This window comes from Varroa jacobsoni, unplaced genomic scaffold (genome assembly GCF_002532875.2).
Source record: "Varroa jacobsoni isolate VJ856 unplaced genomic scaffold, vjacob_1.0 scaffold_1033, whole genome shotgun sequence".
Lineage (NCBI taxonomy): Eukaryota > Metazoa > Arthropoda > Arachnida > Mesostigmata > Varroidae > Varroa > Varroa jacobsoni.
In genome coordinates this window covers 1-8,349 of record NW_019213935.1, presented here as the reverse complement: position 1 = coordinate 8,349, position 8,349 = coordinate 1, and the positions used below count along the sequence as shown (strand labels likewise).

Here is an 8,349-nt window from a genome sequence, read left to right as displayed (position 1 = left end):
AATTCCAGGTCTCTCCTGCTCTCTTTCCGTTTGATCTTCTCATTTAACAAGTATATCTAGGGCTACCTAATCCCGTTAAATATTTTTCGCATGGAACGTTTGTGCAGTTCTCCAATGTTTTTGCCTCTTCCTTCGCTTAGTTTAATCGCCCCGAAGTAAAGTCATAATAATAAGATTGATGCAGCGCTTTAGCATGCGATGGATAACGTTCAGCTTTACCGATCCTCGGCCCTTACCCACAGCCACTATCAAAGGCCATTTAGCCAGTTAACCCCCTCTTATTTCTCTACGGACCCACTGTGTCTCTTTTTCTATATCAGGCCTCCACTGTCCTGTCCTCTGATAATACGTTTTTGCCTGCTGCATGTATCTCGCTCCTGTAGCCTCTTTCTGTCTCTTCTTCCTTGCTTGGCCTTAGGATAGCACGCAAGTTATCCTATTTCACCCCGCGGCCGGCCTCTGTTCGTGTCTGAGCCGTTCTCTGCTGGTACCAACTGCGACAAGTCTCGTTAATTCTCGATCTTTGCATCTCCCACTCATTCTTTTTTCTAAATGCTCGCATAAACGATGTCCTTCTACAAGTAATGCCTGTGTCACGGAAATCCATTCACTAGATCGAAATTTTATCATAAAATTTACAATTTCGCGCTTCATTGTTCGGAACACTTAGGCACATCTTTTTGCGGTACTTCTATATTCTTTCGACAACCCTGAACAGCAGAGAGCACCACATACGATGACATCAGAGAGCTGCCCGATCAGAGCTGTACGTATGTGATTCACAGTTAGTTTCAATGCCTAGGTCAAGCGTGGCAACAAATTTAAGTTATGCAGACGCCACATAAATTAGGTGCGATCTCCTCTCGTTACCAAGAATTCGGCAGTGTCCCTTGCCACAGAGATCGCTACGGCATAACTGCCTTATGGTTCGCCCTTCATATTCTCCTTTTCTCCCTCGTGGCACTACTTCTTTGTCATCTGCTCCTTTTTTTCGAGAAATGAAATTTAGATCCGCCGATCGTTGCTGTATGATCCCTCGAATTAGGACCAGAGTTTGGTGGTAAACTTAATTTCGATAATAACATGTAATATCCTGATGTACATACTTCAAACGCATCACCCTTCTCACATCAATCATAACGGTTTTTTCATTAAAAAAAATTAGCAATACGGCTATGAGAGTAAGTTATTTCTCGTTGTTTTTAGTGTCATCCAGTATTATTAGGATGAGCTATGGAGCAGGCATGAAAGTACTTTACACGTGTTTGTGTATAGGCAGACAGATTTTAATGTCATGGCGGATAGAACGTTGACAGTAAGCGAAAACCGGAACCTCGGGGTTCGGTAAACAAACTACATTGTGAAACTATCTTGGCTGCTGCTTTTCTTGCCTAAATGATCTCTGGCGAATTCGCTACTTTCAGCTGTACGTCCCCAAGGAATTTTTATCAAGATGATAATTAGTCAGTATTGAGGGGAACAATCGTCTTCATGTGCTGAACAAGCGAATTGTGTAGCAATATTTCTACAGAGACCCACTAAATATGGGTAATACGAAGTACCAATGTGAGTGACGCCCGGGCGTTCTGGGTCCACGTTCCATATGCAGAACAGCGTTGACTTTATCTGCAACATCAGGATTGGCTTTCATGCCGGTGGGTTTTAATGAGTTTACATGACTAACATCAACAATTGCGTTTGACTGGTAATGGAACAGCGAGGCACATTTAGCTTTGATTAAGAATAAAAATCCAAAACGAAATTCATTAGAGGAAGTAACGTGTCGCTCCGCTGATTCTGCACTTACTCTCTTATTTTTCTTCGTGTTTCTTCATTTTCATCAGAACCAACCATCCAGCTCCGCAACAACTGACTCTGCGACCACCCCACCGCTATGCGCCTCATGAAGATATGGTGCATCCGTGGTTTCATTCAACATCCCGGAAGCTTTCTCTAAAGATTTCATGCAAAGTTAAGTTGAGAAACTGCCTATTATTTACTAATTGGTATTTTTGTTTTATCAGTGAAAATAAAAAGCCTGTAGGTTTAATGTAATGCTAACTTTTTACTTTCTTAATAAGGATAGGAAATTGAAGGTGTAGCATTCGTTCAGCTGGTGACGCAGAAAGGTCACCAGACACCCTAGACTAGGTCGTCCATAGCAAAATCGATTGAACTACTTCATCGACACCCCGAAAATTTAAAAAAGAATTACTGCTCCGAGCCAACTTGTCGATATTTCATTTCTTCCTTCTTGAAAAAAGTGAGCAACCTCCAGATTTGTAACAGACGCCATGAAAGAATCAGCAAAATGGGGAATCTATCAAAGTGACACGTCCCAAAGTGAGTATCGTACACCGAGAGACCTTCTTTCGTGTTGATAGCAATATATGAACCTTGTTACTTGAAACTGGGTAAATCCTATTGAAAATAATAGCGTTTGCGTTTTTTTACGCTTTGTTACTAACCGACCACATCGAAAGCTCGTATCTTTAATGCAAGCATCATAGCTCCGGTATATCCCGTCACGGGAACTCTTGAGCACTTATTGTAACTTTTCTTATTCCCGCCCTGCGACGGTAAATATAAACTAAATAGCTAAGTTGTTTTATTGAAGTTCTGTAAATTCGCTTTTTAACATCCGGTAACTGGACATGTTATGATCAACTTACAAAGCCATTTTTTAGACGACTTGCCATCACTAGTTATTTTAAAATTTTGACATATTACTATCGGCAATAAAATGACATATTTACCATACGTTGAAGGATGGTTTCAATTAATACATTTAACTGTTAAAAAAAATGAATCAGCAATCGATAAGTGTCCTACTTCGTACTGTCATCATCATTATCATTGTCATTACTACATTATTAATACTACCAAGTTTGAGTATAGAAACGTAATATCACCAAGATACCATCGAGAACATGTTTACCGGAAGAGGGGAGAAGTCGTTTCTGCATCTTACCTGATGACGCACAGAGTGAGGTGCTAATCGCTTCAAGCGATTTTATACGTTTTATCGCATTTTATGGCTATAATAGAGGCGCGCCGGCGGCCTGGCGCCGCACTACCTGCTGCTGCAGCCTCACAGCATTAGCAAAAAAGAGGGACGGACCTAATCCATTTAGAACGACTGTAGGAACAACAACTAGGTCTAAAGGTGAGCTCAACGCGTTACTGAACGTGACTAATTTATGATTTCCTTTGTTAAATCAACTAGCCATGAGTTGCACCTGCGATTTAACTACTTGTTGGACATATGTATAGCTAAGATTCTTGTGGAATCACACAAAGCATTCCGGAACTATTCATTGTGGAGTCGATTTCGGTCTTTATGATCCGTCAGTTTTCGCTATATCCACCCTATACAATGCCTGTGCTATCTATTTATTATTCTTCTTTACTTTATTGTTAAAGGTTATATTAAGGAATAAAGGTTATATTAAGGAAAGTGCATCTTCAATTGGCGAAATTTTTTTCCCTATTAACACTTATGCTTTTCATGTATTCCAAAGTGCTCACATAATTTAGTGCGTGAGAATCACAGTTGAGTAGATGAACGTGTTTTCAGGGATCCGCTACGAGCAGCGTATCTTTAGACAGTCTTTCACGACCCAGCACGCGCTTTACGCGATAAATCTTAACTAGTAATAGGGGAACCAGCAGAAACTTTCAAGTAGAGAAAAGTACACTTGACTAGCAGGAAGGTCCTGTATGTATGTATTAGGTAGATGAACATTTATACGTAGAGGGAAAGATACGGCGAAAGGGAGTTGCCTTTTATAGAGATTCTCTATTGTGACTTTATATCTAATATAAACATACATAAAATCTAACATAACCGTAAGCCAGATACATTGAGATAAGATTACTGTATGAATGCCGCAATCTGCTAAAACGTACCAATTGCAAAACAGGTGGTAAACGAAAAATCTCAAAGAGATTGCTTCCAGTAGATCAAATCACCAGGGCCGTTGACGATTCTTGAAATGAAGAGAAATAGGCATACATTTCAGTTTTAAACTGGTCGTCCGAAAGAAAAGACGGGGGTAACGGGAGCTCATGAGATGAAGGACTAGGAAGATAATTAAGAGAATGAAATCGTCAAAAGGGACGATATAGCAGACGATAAGAAATACGCACAGTTATATTGAAAAGCTGATTATTGCTGATAGGCTGACACTGTAAAACCTGTTATTTACTCATTTCAATTAAGGAAGAGACTATGCGGTGATATTGATGAACACACATTTCACACTGCGTTTGACATCGACAAACAGCAGGATCGAACTTACGGGAATTTATAGATTTTGCTCTATTTGGCAGTCTTTCAACTATGAGATTGTGCCATTTCAGATGTTAGCAGGAGGGGCGGTGTATACACCGAAAGATTACGATGGCATCTCGGTTTGATGGGACCCAAAGAGCTCACTGTCAAACTTTTTTTTTTTTTAAATATTTCAGGTGAGCAAGATGCGTTTATTGCAATTGATGTGAGACATGACAATGACCTTGTAAAATTCTACTATGCTTGTCCTTTATTAGAATCGTAAACATTGGATTGATGAGAATTCGCTGCCGGCAGCTCACTGACGGCTTATTATAATCTCAGAGACAAAAAGAGCTATCGACAGTTGAATTTACTGGAATTGTCGTAGTTTGTCTGCCTCGATTTGCCTACGATGCCAATGATACTAATTCAACTCAAAATTTGATTACTCTTGTATGACCTGGGAAAGGTCTAACGGATTTTCTGTTAACTCATACTCATAGATGCGCATCTTCACATGAAGTACCCATGCCAGAACGCCTTAACATGACCAAACGCATTGTACGCACCCGTCAGCTTTCAAAGGTACTCAGACGACGCACGTACCACAGTTCTAATCCAAGGAAGATATAGGAGTCATTGACGACTATCATTTCTAGTTCATTTTTCACTTTAGTTTCAATCAAGTAGTACTTCGATCGTATATTCATATATTATATTTACTAAATTAATTTTAGAGATCCGCCTTGGTAAATGACCATCAGATTACATAGGTTAGTTAACATTTACGCGTAAGTGTAATTTTATAGGGTGCTACAAATACAAAAAGGGGGTATTAGACTTCACCCTCACTTTTACAATGCGCTTCAGTAAGTGTGCCAACTAGACCTGTTGATTGATATATGGCCACGATATGCCAAAGCGAATTCGTACTATACTATTACAACTCCCAACAGGCGTCCAAAAATAGCTGCTCTATTAATGAAACGGCTCCTATTCGTAACAGGAAAAGATTTTAATTCATGTAGAAAAAAAAAACTAGTTTGCGTATCCACTCTCATTCTCTAGATCCTTCTCTCATCTCTATACTAATTCGCTCGTTCGTCTTCACCAGCAGTTTCCTGCCTTGTGCCTAAGACCTTATTAGGACAAGCCGTAACAGATTATTTTCAAATCAGCTTGGGTGAAAAATAAGCATTTGTTTTGTTAGTGAATCGAAGGCGCGAAGTATGAACATGATTTGTACTTACGCTATTGCAAGACTGTTAATTAGAATTATTAATGATGAGTTTGCTTTTTATATGACAAATTGACTAGGTGTACATTGATGTCGATATTAGTCTCAAATCGGCGACATACAGATTCGTAGAAAAACGTATGTACTCTTATACGATGCGTGAAGAGAAAACCGTAAAATTATTGATGGGAATATAATAGGTAAGATAATAAATTGCACTGATCTCAGGTTATTTCTCCCCGGGGGTATTCAAAAGCCCAGTTAGAATAAAGTTATGACAAAAAGCTTTCCCGTCTAAATGAAAAATGCCTCGATACAGAAAGGTTGGACGAAAAGGCCCCATAGAAAAACCTGCCGGATTCCCGGCATCAACACCAATAAACTATAGCCAATATTTTCTAGGAATACCTTACAAGATAAATCAGCAACACTAAAAGATTTACAAAGACTAACCCACAGTGACAGGTTAAATGTTTGTAGTTTTTGACAATCAATAGCCCATCGATATCAACGCTATATATATATACGGAATATAACGCTAACGATTTTGCACACCTGTGACAGAAAGAAGAGCTATTATAAATATAATCGTTCAGCACCCTGTATATATAACAAAATGTATTGAACGAAATAAAGTATAATTAATCAAACCTGAAGAAAATCATTAGGATAAATTAATGTAAGTAGTTAATTAAAACGGCATGAGCGGCTATGAGTAAGACTTCCCTGCGAGCTTTCCCCACGTTAAAAACACGAGGATATCGCTGAATTTATCTTCTCATCTCTTCCCGCTACTTACACACGCTGCATATTTTGTTTCACTATCGAGTTCACACAGAGACGTTTTAGTTTAGCATGACCAGCACTCGCAATGTTGATGTGACATCACTCATGACTGTCAATCATCTCATCAATCAGCTCTGTAATCCGTTGTAATGCTCTCTCTGATGTCCGAGTACCCTTGTCGGTTTTGGAGCTGTGGATCAATGCGTAATTATCGCCTAGCTCTAGGCATACACGCTATATATATATGTTACACTGGAACATAATTCGATGAATCGCTTAGGGCGCTCAATGGGGCTGAGATACCGAGGCGCGTGCGTCTGATCCATAGTCGCCACAAACTAGGTGCGGCTGAGAACACGTCCTAATTCTTGTCATTTTTTAGCGTCGAGATGTAGATCTGGCGTCAACTTTTGTATGCACTCTTATTTAAACATAAAGATGTCACCATACTCATCCAATTTTCTTAATTTGATCAAATTATGAAAACTAGGAGGGATTCTACATTGTAAAATATCTTTTAAAAGGATTATAGACTTTGTATCTCCCGATGTTACAGAAGTGACTTAAACCCGGATAACACCTAATAAATTACTAGGAATACACTTATTTGCAGTAGTCGCTAGGTATACTTAGAAATTCAGACGTTACCAACATTTGGTACACAACAATTGACATTTCCCTGAAACCTACTCTTGTTGTCATCTAAAATATGGCTAGTTCTAATAGGTAACCACGTTACCGTTGGAGCACCACGTGGATCCCGCTCGTTGTTTTAAGTGATTTTGGAAATGAGCCGTTGACTGTCTCGTATTTTCTAATATCACCATGTTTCTCGATAAAAATGGCCAAATCGAGTATTTGTTCTAAAGCACACATGGACGTTATCATTTGTTGCTATCAGTCAAATAACAAGAACAATGCCTCGTCTTATCGGCAAAGCTGTAGCCAGATTGTGGCTTGATCTATAGTAGTGCTATACCGGTCTAGTACCAACAATCACAAAGCTGCACAAACTTAGTACAACGCTGCTTGCATAACCATGAAGTAGATAATAGGAACAATTATAATATGGCAGTAAGTGTACCTCGATAGAAACAAGCTAGCAAGACGAAACAGTCGGTGATGTTGCTCATACACGTGTGAGCCCATAAACATCCCCTAAGCACACGATAACACAATAGGCTTTCGTCATAGTGGACATTCACATACACACCGATTAGGTTGGAAGAACACGACGTTTAGCTTGTATAAGCGAAGCTTGGTAACACTAACTCAAATTTTCGAAGCCAACGATTGTTTATTTTCGCCGCTTTTTCATTTGAATCGTCGGAACGACTAATGTTTCTTTAACCTAAGTTCCTTTCGACGCGTTATTCTAAACGCTATGTGGATTTCATCGAGTCTAACGACGACCATCGACGATTAGTAAAACTGGCGGGAAATTCAAATGTTGACTATGTCTTGTGGATGGTTGACCACATATAAAGAGAAATAGATAGTGACGCTTTTACTGAATGATATGTACCAAGTATTCTAATCCCCATAGTAAGACGACCAAGAGAAACGGTGTTGCATAGAACAGTTTACAAGAATAGAAGGATTATGATAGGCGAGTCTCGAAAAAGTACAAGCTGATAGCTTGTTGGAGGTGTTTCATAGGTGATGCATGCATATAGAAGTTACAGCAGCGACAATATTAATAATGTCAATAAGAGCAACGAATACAACCTAAACTGGGTTATCTGCTTCCTGTCTGGTAGAATTTCAACAAGTATCCATGAACATATATAATACATTCATATATATATATAACATAGGTAGGTGAACGTGCTCGTATATACCTATAAAATACGTAGATGAATGCGGCCCTTTAACTTGTTCCTCGGCAGCGCTATGGTTTCACTAGCGTATGCATAGCCTAAAGCATGCGATACCTGATTTTTAAAATACTGTTTCCTCCTGACATGGGGAACTTGTTAAATCGCATCATTATGACTACCTGTTTTCTTTCAATTTACGGAGGAGGGCCTGAATATATTCCGGTGATTTT

The 8,349-nt window shown here is 39.2% G+C and overlaps 1 long non-coding RNA gene across 1 annotated transcript; it reads right to left on the bottom strand.

The window, feature by feature from the left end:
- Positions 1 to 1,242: 1,242 nt before the first annotated feature.
- Positions 1,243 to 7,638, bottom strand: LOC147752742 (uncharacterized). The gene is made up of 4 exons (XR_015313264.1): positions 7,513 to 7,638; positions 3,910 to 3,989; positions 1,808 to 1,953; positions 1,243 to 1,626 (listed from the first exon to the last, which is right to left on the bottom strand). It is a non-coding gene; the product is annotated as an uncharacterized LOC147752742 (long non-coding RNA).
- Positions 7,639 to 8,349: the final 711 nt, after the last annotated feature.